Source organism: Aegilops tauschii, chromosome 2, assembly GCF_002575655.3.
Source record: "Aegilops tauschii subsp. strangulata cultivar AL8/78 chromosome 2, Aet v6.0, whole genome shotgun sequence".
Taxonomy (NCBI): Eukaryota; Viridiplantae; Streptophyta; class Magnoliopsida; order Poales; family Poaceae; genus Aegilops; species Aegilops tauschii.
The window spans coordinates 632778419-632791283 of NC_053036.3; positions in this window are offsets into that span (position 1 = coordinate 632778419).

Sequence of the window (12865 nt, forward strand, 5' to 3'; positions counted from 1 at the left end):
TGGCATGGTATAGGCTACGCGATGATATTGGATCATGGAATTGGAATCATTTGAAATTGGAGTTCCACCAAAAAAAATTATCCTATGCATCTAGTTCATCGTGATCGGAATTATATATATAATTTTTGGCCTCGTGAAGGAGAAAGTATCGCTCTAGCTTGGGGGAGGCTTAAGTCAATGTTATATTCATGCCCCAATCATGAGCTCTTGAGAGAAATTATTATCCAGAAATTTTGCTCGGCTTTCTCGTAATGATCAAACCATGCTTGATACTTCTTGTGCTGGTTCTTTTTATGAAGAAGACTATTGAATTCCGGTGGGATCTTTTGGAAAGAATTAATTGAAGATTGGGAACTCGACGAAGGTAAAGAGTCGGGTATTAAGCTTAAGTATGATTGTGTTAAATCATTTATGGATACCGATGCTTTTCAAAAGTTTAGCACTAAATATGGACTTGACTCTGAGATAGTAGCCTCCTTTTGTGAATCATTTGCTACTCATGTTGAACTCCCTAAGGAGAAGTGGTTTAAATATCACCCACCTATTAAAGAAGAAATTAAGAAACCAGTACCAGTTAAAGAAGGAACTATACTTTATAATGTTGATCCAGTTGTTCCTTCTGCTTATATTGAGAAACCACCTTTCCCTGTTAGGATAAAGGAACATGCTAAGGTTTCAAATGTGGTTAACAAAAGCTATATTAGAACACCTTAACCTGATGAACAAATTAAAGTAGAACCTAGTATTGCTATGGTTAAAGATCTCTTGGAAGAAGATATGGATGGGCATGTTATTTACTTCTGTGAAGAAGCTGCTAGAATTGCTAAACCTGATGGAAAAGATAAACATAGACCTGTTGTGGGCATGCCTGTTATTTCAGTTAAAATATGAGATCGTTGTTATCATGGTTTATGTGACATGGGTGCTAGTGTGAGTGCTATTCCTTACACTTTATATCAAGAAGTTATGAAAGACATAGCACCTGCTGAGATAGAAGAAATAGATGTTACTATTAAACTTGCTAATAGAGACACCATATCACCAATTGGGATTGTTAGAGATGTTGAAGTCTTGTGTGGGAAAATTAAATACCCTACTGATATTCTTGTTCTTGGTTCCCCACAAGATGACTTCTGTCCCATTATCTTTGGTAGACCTTTCTTGAACACAGTTAATGCTAAGATAGGTTGTAAGAAACAAATTGTTGGTGTTAGCTCTGGTGATGAGTCTCATGAGTTTAATTTTTCCAAGTTTAGTAGGAATCATCATGAGAAAGAATTGCCTAGTAAGGATGAATTAGTTGGTCTTGCTTCTATTGTTGTACCACCTACCGATCCTTTAGAGCAATATTTGCTAGACCATGAAAATGATTTACATATGCATGAAAGAAATGAAATAGATAAAAAAATTCTTTGAACAAAGTCCTCTACTTAAGAACAATTTGACTGTTGAAACTCTAGGAGGTCCCCCTCCACCTAAAGGTGATCCTGTGTTTGAATTAAAACAATTGCCAAACACTTTGAAATATGCTTATCTTGATGAAAAGAAGATATATCATGTTATTATTAGTGCTAACCTTTCAGACATGAAGAAGAAAGATTATTGAAAGTTCTAAGGAAGCGTTGGGCTGCCATTGGATATACTCTTGATGATTTAAAGGGCATTAGTCCCACTCTATGTCAGCACAAAATTAATATGGAACCTGATGCTAAACCCGTTGTTGATCACCAACGTCGGTTAAATCCAAAAATTAAGGAAGTTGTAAGAACGGAAATATTAAAACTTCTGGAAGCAGGTATAATCTATCCCATAGCGGATACTAGATGGGTAAGTCCTGTTCATTGTGTCCCTAAGAAAGGAGGTATTAATGGTGTTCCTACTGATAAAAATGAGCTTATTCCACAAAGAATTGTTACAGGCTATAGAATGGTAATTGATTTTAGAAAATTAAACAAAGCAACTAGAAAAGACCATTACCCTTTGCCTTTTATTGATCAAATGCTTGAAAGATTATCTAAGCACACACACTTTTGCTTCCTTGATGGATATTCTGGTTTTTCACAAATACCTGTTTCTCAACCTGATCAAGAAAAGACCACTTTTACTTGTCCCTTTGGAACTTATGCTTATAGATGTATGCCTTTTGGTTTATTAATGCACCTGCTACCTTTCAAAGATGTATGACTGCTATATTCTCTGACTTTTGTGAAAAGATTGTTGAGGTTTTCATGGATGATTTTTATGTTTATGGGAAGTCTTTTGATGATTGTTTAAGCAATCTTGAGCGAGTTTTGCAGAGATGTGAACAAACAAATCTTGTCTTGAATTGAGAGAAGTGCCACTTTATGGTTAATGGAGGCATTGTCTTGGGTCATAAAATTTCTGAAAGAGGTATTGAAGTGGACCAAGCTAAGGTTGATGCCATTGAGAAGATGCCATGTCCTAAGGACATCAAAGGTATTCATAGTTGCCTAGGTCATGCTAGTTTCTATAGGAGATTTATCAAGGACTTCTCTAAAATCTCTAGGCCTCTTACTAATCTTTTGCAAAAGGACATTCCTTTTGTTATTGATGATGATTATCTTGAAGCCTTTGAAACACTCAAGAAAGCCTTAATATCTGCACCTATTGTTCAACCACCTGATTGGAACTTGCCTTTTGAAATTATGTGTGATGCTAGTGATTATGATGTTGGTGTTGTTCTAGGACAAAGAGTTGATAAGAAATTGAATGCTATTCATTATGCTAGTAAAACTCTAGACAGTGCCCAAAGAAATTATGCTACTACTGAAAAAGAATTCTTAGCAGCGGTGTTTGCTTGTGATAAATTCAGACCTTATATTGTTGATTCCAAAGTAACTGTTCACACATACCATGCTGCTATTAAACATCTTATGGAAAAGAAAGATGCTATACCTAGACTTATTCGTTGGGTTCTCTTGTTATAAGAATTTGATTTACATATCATTGATAGAAAAGGAGTTGAGAACCCAGTAGCTGATAACTTGTCTAGCCTTGAAAATGTGCCTGATGACCCACTACCTATTGATGATAGTTTTCCTGATGAGCAGTTAGCTGCAGTAAATATTTCTCATAGTACTCCTTGGCATGCTGATTATGCTAATTACATTGTTGCTAAATATTTACCACCTAGCTTTACATACCAACAAAAGAAAAAATTCGTCTATGATTTAAGACATTACTTTTGGGATGACCCACATCTTTATAAAGAAGGAGTAGATGGTATTATTAGACGTTGTGTACCTGAGCATGAACAGGGAGAAATCCTAGGGAAATGTCACTCCGAAGCTTATGGAGGGCATCATGCTGGAGATATAACTGCTCACAAGGTATTGCAATCTGGATTTTATTGGCCTACTCTCTTCAAGAATGCCTGTAAGTTTGTCTCATCTTGTGATGAATGTCAAAGAATAGGTAATATCGGTAAGCGTCAAGAAATGCCTATGAATTATTCACTTGCTGTTGAACCATTCGACGTTTGGGGATTTGATTACATGGGACATTTTCCTTCCTCTAATGGGTATACACATATTTTGGTTGCTGTTGATTATGTTACTAAATGGTTAGAAGCTATTCCAACCAGTAGTGCTGATCACAACACCTCTATTAAAATGCTTAAGGAAGTTATTTTCCCAAGGTTTGGAGTCCCTAGATATTTAATGACTGATGGTGGTTCACACTTTATTCATGGTGCTTTCCGTAAAATGCTTGCCAAGTATGATGTTAACCATAGAGTTGCATCACCCTATCATCGTCAGTCTAGTGGTCAAGTTGAACTTAGCAATAGAGATATAAAATTAATTTTGCAAAAGACTGTCAATAGGTCCAGGAAGAGTTGGTCTAAGAAATTAAATGATGCACTTTGGGCTTATAGAACAGCTTATAAAAATCCTATGGGTATGTCTCCTTATAAAATGGTTTATGGAAAAGCTTGTCATTTGCCTCTTGAGTTAGAACATAAAGCATATTGGGCAGTTAAAGAGCTCAACTATGATTTCAAACTTCCCGGTGAAAAGAGGTTATTTGATATTAGCTCATTAGATGAATGGAGAACCCAAGCTTATGAAAATGCAAAGTTATTCAAAGAAAAAGTTAAAACATGGCATGACAAAAGAATCCAAAAGCGTGAGTTTAAAGTCAGTGAATATGTTCTTTTGTACAACTCTCATTTTAGATTTTTTTTGCAGGAAAGCTCCTCTCAAAATGGGAAGGCCCATATGTCATCGAGGAGGTTTACTGGTCTGGAGCCATCAAAATAAATAATTCCGAAGGTACTAACCCGAAGGTTGTTAATGGGCAATGAATAAAGCATTATATCTCAGGTACACCCATTAATGTTGAAAGTAATATTATCCAAACTTTGACACCGGAAGAACACATAAAAGAGTCCTTCCGAAACACTCCAGAATCGTGAAAATAAGGAGGTACGTGATACGGTAAGTAAACGGACTCTGACAAATCCGTAAAAATATTTTTTATCAGTTTTGGAATATTTTAGAATTTTGGAAATAAAGAAACTCCCAGGAAGCGTCCCCTGGTGGGCACAGGACACTAGGGCGCGCAGGCAAGCCTGGCACGCCCAGGTGGGTTGTCCCCACCTGGGACACCTTCTTTACTCCATTTTTCTTCCATATGCTTGTCCTGCAAGATAAAAAAATATATATATACTTCTCGAACCTGTTAACCACCATATCACGGAGAAATCCTCTGTTCCCTGTTGTTTCTGGTCAAATTTATCAAGCCAGGCATCATGTCTTCTTGCTCCTCCAACAACATGGAAGAAGATGCTTGGCTGATGAAGGTTGAGACAAAGAGGGAGGAGCCCACAGACGCCGTCAAGGGAGACAAGGGCAAGGAAGCTACCATAGATCCACCCCCGGTGGCAGCACAAGCACTGCTGGCCGAGGAGGAGGAGGAAGATATCCTTAAACCCTACCTTACTCATCTTACTCCTGCCGAGATTGAAGCTTTTCGCGTCATTGAGATAGTTCGCATACAAAATAAGTATCTCACTTGCGAAAATATTTCGCATCAAGAGCATATCACCTATCTTCGAAGCGTCATCCGTCGGTTGGAAAATGTCTTGATCCTTAAGGATAGGATTGCTTCATCACCACCACCATCTTCTTCACCACCAAGGAGAACTAAGTATTGGGTATGGGCACTCCCCTTGGCTTCCGCCAAGCTTGGGGGAGCCCCGGTATCGTATCATCCCACTATCTTTTTACTTTTACTTACCTTAGTTTGATCCTTTCTTCTTTGAGAGTTTGCTTAGTGATCTATCCTTGTAATCGTGTGCAAGTTATATAACAAAGTTAGTTTGAGTTTTTTGTTTGTTTACTTCCATGTTGCAAATAAAGAAAAGAAATAAGAAAGAAAGAAAAAAGAGAAAGGAAATAAATAAAAAGAAGGAAATAAATCAATAAGATCATATACTAATCCTATGCTAGGTGATAGCACCACATAAGGAAAAGTATAAGTAGGAAATTTTATTAGAGATTGACAAACATAGCATTAGTCAATGATGCAACTCATGAAAGAGGGAAGAGAAGATTCACATATAAATATACTATCCTAAAAATCTTTTGTGATTGTGAGCCCTCATCAAAATATTTTATGCCAAAATTGTTGACGTTGGACAAGGAAGACAACTTAATGATTTATGTTTCTTTATATTCACATAGAAGTCATATTGTCATAGATCCTTTAACATGTGATGCTTGCCCCCTATCTTTTCTAGCCAAAAATCCCGCACTAAGTAGAGATACTGCTTGTGCATGCAAAACCCCTTAAACCCAAATATTTTTCAAGTGTCCACCATACCTACCTAGGGATTGAGCAAGATCCCTCAAGTAAGTTGTCATCAGTGCAATAAGGCAATAGAAGTTGCTTCTAAATGTGTGAGATCATTTAGTGTAAGAGAAAATTGAGCGTTGTACGAACTTGGATGACAAAGAATAAAAGCGACGGACTGCATAATAAAGGTTGTCATCTTAAGGGGCAATACAACGTGGCGTTCTCTTGCACTAATGGATTGAGCATACAAACAAATAAGCACATGGCAACCTCTGCTTCCCTCTGCGAAGGGCCTATCTTACTTTTATGTATTCACTTTTCTGCAAAGAGTCAAAGTTTTCCTTCTATTCCTTTCTATTTTCTCCTTTGGCAAGCATCATGTGGTGAGGAAAGATCTAGGCACATATGTCCAGTTGAATATAGATAGCATGAGTTATTATTGTTGACATCACCTTGGAGGTGAGTATGTTGGGAGGCGAAACTATAAGCCCCTATCTTTCTTTGTGTCCGGTTGAAACGGTTTGCTCATGGGTACGAGGTGAGTGTTAGCAATCATAGAAGACTATATGATGGTTGAGTATGTGGACTTGCCTAAAGGCTCCGACACATGACCCTTCCTGAAAAGATGATGAATTGTAGTTGCAAAGTTGACTGAGAACATAGTTTGTTGGTTTCTAATAGAGTTTTTGCTTTATACATCGATTGTGTGATGAACTATTACTTATTCATGATAAGTGCATGATAAAAGTTCTATGATAAAAGTCATATGTTTAATTTTGTTGCTGTTATAATAATCAACATGATGCTTCTATGTCTGTATTTTGTTTTTATCGACACCTCTCTCTCAAAGCATGTGGACATGTTTTTCGATTTCGGTTTTCACTTGAGGCAAGCGAGGTCTAATCTTGGGGGATTTAATACGTCCATTTTGCATCATGTTTTCTTACTGTTATTTATAATGTTTTTATCCATAATAATGCTTTTTGGAGTAATTCTAATGCCTTTTCTCTCATAATTTGCAAGGAACACACCAAGAGGGAGAATTCCGGCAGCTGGAAATCTGGACCTGGAAGAGCTACGTCAGGCCACCTATTCTGCACAACTCCAAATAAGCTGAAACTTCACGGAGATTTTTTATGGAATATTTACAAAATACTGGAGCCAATAACCACCAGAGGGGGGCCACCAGGTGGGCACAACCCACCTGGGTTCGCCAGGCCCCCAGGCGCGCCCTGGTGGGTTGTGCACTCCTCGGCCCACCCTGGTGCCTATCTTCTGGTATATAGGTCATTTTGACCTAGAAAAAATAAGGGGGGGACTTTCGGGACGGAGCATCGCTGTCTCGAGGCAGAACATGGGCAGGAGCACTTTTGCCCTCCGGCGGAGCGATACTGCCGGGGGAACTTCCCTCCCGAAGGGGGAAATCATCGTCATCATCATCACCAACAACTTTCCCATCTTCGGGAGGGCAATCTCCATCAACATCTTCAACAACACCATCTCATCTCAACCCCTAGTTCATCTCTTGTATTCAATCTTGTTACCGAAACTATAGATTGGTGCTTGTGGGTGACTAGTAGTGTTGATTACATCTTGTAGTTGATTACTATATGGTTTATTTGGTGGAAGATTATATGTTCAGATCCATTATGCTATTTAATACTCCTCTGATCATGAACATGTTTATCATTTGTGAGTAGTTACTTTTGTTCTTGAGGTCATGGTAGAAATCATGTTGCAAGTAATCATGTGAACTTGATATGTGTTTGATATTTTGATAGTATGTATGTTGTGATTCCCTTAGTGATGTCATGTGAACGTTGACTACATGGCACTTCACCATATTTGGGCCTAAGGGAGTGCATTGTGGAGTATGGTGGGTTGCGAGAGTGACAGAAGCTTAAACCCCAGTTTATGCGCTATTTTGTAAGGACAGATTGGATCCAAAAGTTTAATGCTATGGTTAGAATTTATTCTTAATACTTTTCTCGTAGTTGCGGATGCTTGCGAGAGGGTTAATCATAAGTAGGAGGTTTCTTCAAGTAGGAACAGCACCTAAGCACCGGTGCACCCACATATCAAATTATCAAAGTAGCAAACACAAATCAAACCAACATGATGAAAGTGACTAGATGAAATTCCTGTGTACCCTCAAGAATGCTTTGCTTATCATAAGAGACCGTTTTGGCCTGTGCTTTGCCTCAAAAGGATTGGGCTACCTTGCTGCACTTTTGGTACTACTATCGTTACTTGCTCGTTACTAATTATCTTGCTATCAAACTACTCCGCTACTTACAATTTCAGCACTTGCAGACATTACCTTACTGAAAACTACTTGTCATTTCCTTCTGCCCCTCATTGGGTTCGACACTCTTACTTATCGAAAAGAGCTACAATTGATCCCCTATACTTGTCGGTCATCACACTGCCCTGGTGCCCTCGGCGCAGCGTGCTCAATGTGGTCAACGAACGACATCCATCGGAAGTGGACTGTACGTGGAGAGGCTGGCAGCTGGGTCCACGGTCGCACACAAGGAAAGGCCTCCTTATTACGCGCAAAATAATGATTCCTCCACCTGATAGCTGGGACCCACCGGAAGGCCTCTGTATTTCATGAAAAAAACGTTCCCCTCACTGACAGGTCAGACCCACCAGCTATATCTTCGCACGCAAGGAAGTGCCTCCTTATTACGCACAAAAAATGAATACTCACCCTGCTAGCTGGGACCCACCATAGTGGGAGGCTAACTTGTGGGCCTACTAAGATGACGGGGACGGAGGGCTTTGTCAAGTTAGTCAATATGAACGATTCTAGATCCAGTGACCGTATGATGTCCATCCAACAGCCATAGTGCTTCTTCAACCTCTGGTCTTCCTGCTCCAGCCGCCCAAACCAGCCCATGTCGTGTCGCGTGCTCCTGCCTCCCGTGGCCGGTTGTGATGCCACGGAGGCCTCACCGCCCCTACTACTCCCACTGTTGGCCAGGCCATCCCTCTACTCACCCACGCCCCCTGTTATTCTGCGGCGACGGCAGCCTCACACCGCAGCCGAACCAGCGAACCCTCGTACTCCTCTCCGCGTAGGCATCCACAGTCGCGTCTTCCCCGGCTCCGCGTCGTCCCCTTCCTAGGCCTCGTTGTCGTCCATCGCCTTGGTGCTCTCGGCGCAACATGGTCAACATGGTCAAGGAACGACTTCCATCAGAAGAGTACTGTACGTGGAGAGGCTGACAGCTGGGTCCACGGCCACAGCAAGGAAGTGCCTCCTTATTACGCAGAAAATAATGATTCCTCCACCTGATAGCAGGGACCCACCGGGCGGGCCACCGTATTTCGTGAAAAAAAAACCTTTCCCCCTGACTGCTGGGACCCACCAGCTACATCTTCGCACGCAAGGAAGTGCGTCCATATTACGGGCAAAAAAATGATTCGCCCCCTGACTGCTGGGACCCACCAGCTACATCTTCGGACGCAAGGAAGTGCCTGACAGTCAGGATCCACCTGGTCGAAGCGTACGTAGCGTTCTCATTCTGGTCGCGAACGTGTACGTACATACTGGTCGATCGGTCTGTCTGCAGGCTGCAGCGATGAACCGTGGCCGTGTAAGGAACGCACGTGTCGTAGTAGAGGCGCGCACGTGTCGTAGTAGAGGCTCGCACATATCATGTCACGCAGTCCCGTTAATATCCTATACACGTACGTACAGCGGCCAGGGTGCAAGAAAGTAAATACGGCCATGTACGTAAATACGGGCAGGGTCTTGAACGCCTACTCGCGTATATGTACAGCCAGGGCTCGTGTACATGGCTGGGTCGGAACAGAGAAACTGCGTCATCGTCGTGTTCATCGGGATCCAACCGGCTTGGACGGAACAGCCGATGGAAACGAGGCCTGGCGTACCGCAGAACGGAGGAAACGGCCTTGTGTTCGACCGGCCATGGTCGAAACGGGATCCTGTTCATCGGGAGGGGTCTGGCGGACCGCAAAAAGGAGGAAATGGACTTCTCTTGGACCTCCTATGATCGAAACGGGGTCCTGTTGATCGGGAGGGGTGTGGCGTACCGCAAAACAGACGAAACGGACTTGTGTTGGAGCGCTACGGTCGAAACGGGGGTCCTGTTCATCGGGAGGGGTGTGGCGTACCGCAAAACGGGACTCCACGGGATACTTTTCATCTCCACCGTCGACCTTCTCCAGCCTCCACGGGCTACTGTTGATCCACCGTCGACCTCCTCCAGCCTCCACCTGCGACTGTTCATCCACGGGCTCCTGTTCATCTAGCCTCCACCGCTCCTCCACCGGCTACTGTTCAACCAGCCCTCTCCACGGTGTCCTGTTCAACCACCCCTCCACGGGCTACTGTTCATCCAGCCCTCCACCGGCTACTGTTCAACCAGCCCTCCACGACGTCCTGTTCATTCAGCCCTCCACGGGGTCCTGTTCATCCACCCCCAACCGGCTCGATCGGGGTCCTGTTCATCCAGCGGCAACGGCCTCTACTACCACGGGGTCCTGTTCATCCAACCCCCCACCGGGAACTGTTCATCCACCCCCCCCCCCCCCCAACAACGCTCATTGTTCATCCAGAGGCAGCATCGATCGGCTTCAGTTAGCAGCAGTAGCGAAGAAATCACTCGGGTTCAGTTAATAGCAAGGGATCGATCGGGAGTAACGTAGCTAGTGCAATCGCTCGGGTTCAGTTAGAGCCCAACGCCTCGCTCGGGATCAGTTAGAGTGCAATGCCTCGCACACACGTGCGCACGCGTACTAGAGAAACGCGCAAACCTCTGTGCATCGCTCGGCCCCGACCACCCACTGTAACCGGGAACTCCCCGATATTTTCCTCGCCCTCGCTTCTACCACGGTTTTTTCCATCATGGACGGCCCAAAGAATGTCATGCAACTGCGTCTCCGGCCCGCCCAGGACGAGAAGCCCATTTTCTGTCATGATTTTTGTCATAGAAGTAGCAGCCCACCACATCTATGATGATACCGGGTTTTGTCACAATTATCATCATAGGAGTGTCATAAGCATGACAGGAAAAGAATTCGTTCGGCCCAAAATGTCACGGATGTGTCTTTTTTGTAGTGTAGACATGTGCAGCGCCCCCCTCCACAGTTTACACCCTCGGTCATATTCTCGCATTGCTTACGTGAAGCCCCGCGAGGATCACTTCACCATCACCGTCACCACGCCGTCGTGCTGACGGAACTCATCTACTTCCTCGACACTTTGCTGGATCAAGAGTTCGAGGGACGTCATCGAACTGAACGTGTGCAGAACTCGGAGGTGCCATACGTTTGGTAATTGATCGGTCGGAACGAGAAGAAGTTTGACTACATCAACCGCGTTGTCAAACGCTTCCGCTTTCGGTCTATGAGGGTACATAGACACACTCTCCCCCTCTCGTTGCTATGCATCTCCTAGATAGATCTTGCCTGAGCATAGGAAATTTTTTCAAATTGCATGCTACGTTTCCCAACAAATATAAATTTAGAATGAGTTCACAACTGTACCAAAAGTGGTCATTTATTTTATTATACTAATGGAGCTTATGAGTTTTCTGTTGAGTTTTGTGTTGTGAAGTTTTCAATTTTTGGGTAAATATTTGATGGACAATGGAATAAGGAGTGGCAAGAGCCTAAGCTTGGGGATGCCCAAGGCACCCCAAGGTAATATTCAAGGACAACCAAGCATCTAAGCTTGGGGATGCCCCGGATGGCATCCCCTCTTTTGTCTTCAACCCATCGGTAAATTTACTTGAGGCTATATTTTTATTCACCACATGATATGTGTTTTGCTTGGAGCATCTTGTATGATATAAGTCTTTGCTTTTTAGTTTTTCACAATCATCCTTGTTGTACACACCTTTTGAGGGACACGCATTAATCGTGAATTTATTAGAATACTCTATGTTCTTCACTTATATCTTTTAAGCTAGGCAGTTTGCTCTAGTGCTTCACTTATACCTTTTTAGAGCACGGCGGTCGCTTTATTTTTATAGAAATTTATGAAATCTGATGCTTCACTTATATTATTTTGAGAGTCTTAAACGGCATGGTAATTTGCTTAGGTTATGAATTTAGTCCTAATATGATGGGCATCCAAGAGGATATAATAAAAACTTTCATATAAAGAGCATTGAATATATGAGAAGTTTGATTCCTTGCATTTGTTTTGAGATATAAAGATGGTGATATTAGAGTCATGCTAGCGAGTAATTGTGGATTGGTAGAAATAATTGTGTTAAAGTTTGTGATTCCCGTAGCATGCACGTAGGGTGAACCGTTATGTGATGAAGTCGGAGCATGATTTATTTTTTGATTGCCATCCTTTGTATGGAGGTCGGGAGCGCGCGATGGTTAACTCCTACCAACCTCTCCCCTAGGAGCATGTGTGTAGTACTTTGTTTTGATAGCTAATAAACTTTTGCAATAAGTATGTGAGTTCCTTATGACTAGTGTGTCCATGGATTATATGCACTCTCACCCTTCCACCATTGCTCGCCTCTCTAGTACCGCGCAACTTTCGTCGGTGCATTAAACCCACCATATACCCTTCCTCAAAACAGCCACCATACCTACCTATTATGGCATTTCCATAGCCATTCTGAGATATACTACCATGCAACTTCCACCGTTTTGTTTATTATGACACATACCATCATTGTCATATTTCTTTGCATGATCATGTAGTTGGCATAGTATTTGTGGCAAAGCCACCGTTCATATTTTTTATACATGTCACTCTTGATCATAGCACATCCCGGTACACCGTTGGAGGCATTCATATAAAGTCATATCTTGTTCTAGAATCGAGTTGTAATTCTTGAGTTGTAAGTAAATAAAAGTGATGATCATCATTATTAGAGCATTGTCCCATGTGAGGAAAGGATGATGGAAACTATGATTCCCTCACAAGTTGGGATGAGTCTCCGAACTTTATAAAAAAATAAAAGAGGACAAAGAAGCTCAAACAAAAAAAGAGAAAGAAAAAGAAAGAAAAAATGAGAGAAAATGAGAGAAAAGAGAGAAGGGACAATGTTAC